The sequence below is a fragment of the Prionailurus viverrinus genome, chromosome D1, assembly GCF_022837055.1.
Source record: "Prionailurus viverrinus isolate Anna chromosome D1, UM_Priviv_1.0, whole genome shotgun sequence".
In the NCBI taxonomy this organism is placed as follows: domain Eukaryota; kingdom Metazoa; phylum Chordata; class Mammalia; order Carnivora; family Felidae; genus Prionailurus; species Prionailurus viverrinus.
The window spans coordinates 9790399-9792697 of record NC_062570.1 but is presented as its reverse complement, the minus strand read 5'-3'; positions in this window follow the sequence as shown (position 1 = coordinate 9792697).

The window sequence follows — 2299 nt, the reverse complement described above, 5'->3', positions numbered from 1 at the left end:
CGTAGCGGGCCAACCGCCCTTGGAACCCCGAGGCGGAGGGGGCGGGGCGCGCGCGAGGTGGGGGTGGGTTGGGGGAGGGGCGGAAGCTGCCAGAAGGGGCCGAGGGCGGGTCCTTGCGGGGAAGAAGCCCTGGAGACCGAGGCACAGATTCCTGAGAAGTTTCTCTTCCTGATAGGGCAGGAGGGACAAAGAGCTCCTTTTCCCCTACCCCTCCCCAAGAAGCCCCACACGCCCACCCAGTTTTCATGCCCATCTCCGTCAGAGAAAACAACTTGGCCTCGTACCAAATTGTAGGCTCTAATTTTCCAGATGGAGATAGGCCTGGGTGGCCTCTGGCTTGTGGGACGACTGCCTTTGAGAATCCCGACCGCACGCTTGCCTTCTCCTTGGGCTTCTCTTACAGTCTTGGAGGGCCATGCAATGAGGTGGAGGGTTGGATCTTGTAGTCAAATAGCCAGTCAGCCAACTCGTTAGTTAGATCAAAGCTTGGGCCTCACATATTTATTTAATTACCTGGTATATATTCAGCGCCCAAGGTCACTTATTCTACCCTCCATGTGTATAATCTAGGTGGTAACACAACCTGAACACATTGTTTATCCCTCAAGGCAGTATATAATAAATTACTAAACTGGGCAGAAATAGAAGAGGGTAGGTTGGGTATCAGTGAGAACTGTAATTGTCAGGGAAGGTTCATGGAGGAGCTGAGGCTTGAGTAGGTCCCCCAAGCAAGACTAAATCTGGATATTCAGGGAGAAACAATGTCTTGTGACCAGTTACATTTTTCTTATTCTCACAACTCCACATGTGATAATGTAGATGTATTTATGTGTGTATTTGGAGTAGACTGGACAAAAAGGACAGTTCGAGAGGATTTCTGGGAGACCTGTAGGAATACTTCTTGTCTTACTCCATGCCCTCTTTTCCTTCAATGAATAAGTCAGGAGAGGATAACCTCAGTTTAGTGAAACTCAGTTGGGAGTAGCCCCCCACTCCCCACCCCCAGTATGGTCTTCACGCATCTGGTATAGAACACTCACTGTTGACCCCAAATGCTTGGTTCTAAATTATTTCCCACAGAGGAAAACTTCCCAGCTACAGATTGATTCCCTAAACCCAGCAAATGGTTTCATAGATGCCTCTAATAGCATGAATTAGGAGCAACTCATCTAGATCATTCAAAACAAATTCTAAACTCATACTATTAAACCACCAGAAGAACTTTCCAATGATGAGTTTTCAGTATTACAGCATTATCTTTCAATATGAACACACATTTTTTGCCACACGCATCATTTATTCTGACAACACCAAAGTGAAGAGTAAGAAACCAACTTTACTGTACCAAATGTATGGTACAGAAAACATTAATTGTCAAGATCAACTTATAAAGTTAAATTGCAAAAAACAGGTCATTTATAACTAACAATAATTTGCATTCATTTTATGGTTGGGAGAGGCACAATGCTGTGGAACATATTACACAAATCCCTCACACTTCTTTAACACGTACAGTAAACCAAGGCATACTGGGCAATATGCTGGAATCAGAGCTTATTAACCTGTGAGCTTTCTAAAGATAACTATAGAGCCAATTTTGTATTTTGTAGTTAAATATACACGCATAAATAAGTGCAGGAGCGAAATAGCTTTCATTCCATTAACAACATGCAGACTTACAAGTTTTGGTTAGGACGTAATTATAAAAGCAGTTCTGTTTTTTCAAATTGCGAGTCAATTTACCCAATACAATATTACATACCTCTTCCTGGTTGATGTTTTAGGATCATTAGTTGCATCTAACATGTCTTACCTGAGTTGGATTGCTGCCATCCAAAGCGCTGGTTGCAGTAGATGCCTTGAAACTTATATTTTTAGGGCTGTTCTTCAAGGATGATAAAAAAAAAATAAAGAAAACATATGTAAAAGTCATCAAGATGCATTGTCTCCAGAAATAGATTTTTTTTTTTTAAACGCAGTTCATTTTGCAGGTAGTGCAACTAAAAAAAGTAAAATAACAAGAAAAAAATGTGTCTTTTTTTTTTTTTTTTTTTAAAGAATGCTTGTTCTTAGGGTTGCTGTTGACTTGGCCTGTAGTTACTAGAGAAACTCCAAGGATCTCATTCCCTTTATGGTTCATGTCTAGGCATGCCTGGAGACCAGGGAGACCCATGATTTAATCTAAGTAAGAATGCTTGTGGTGTTTTAAAATACCAAACAGAAGATTGCATTTGTTTTAGACAAAACCAGGAAGGTACCTTTCAGGGAGAGTGTTTACTGTTTTATTGAATTTCTGAGC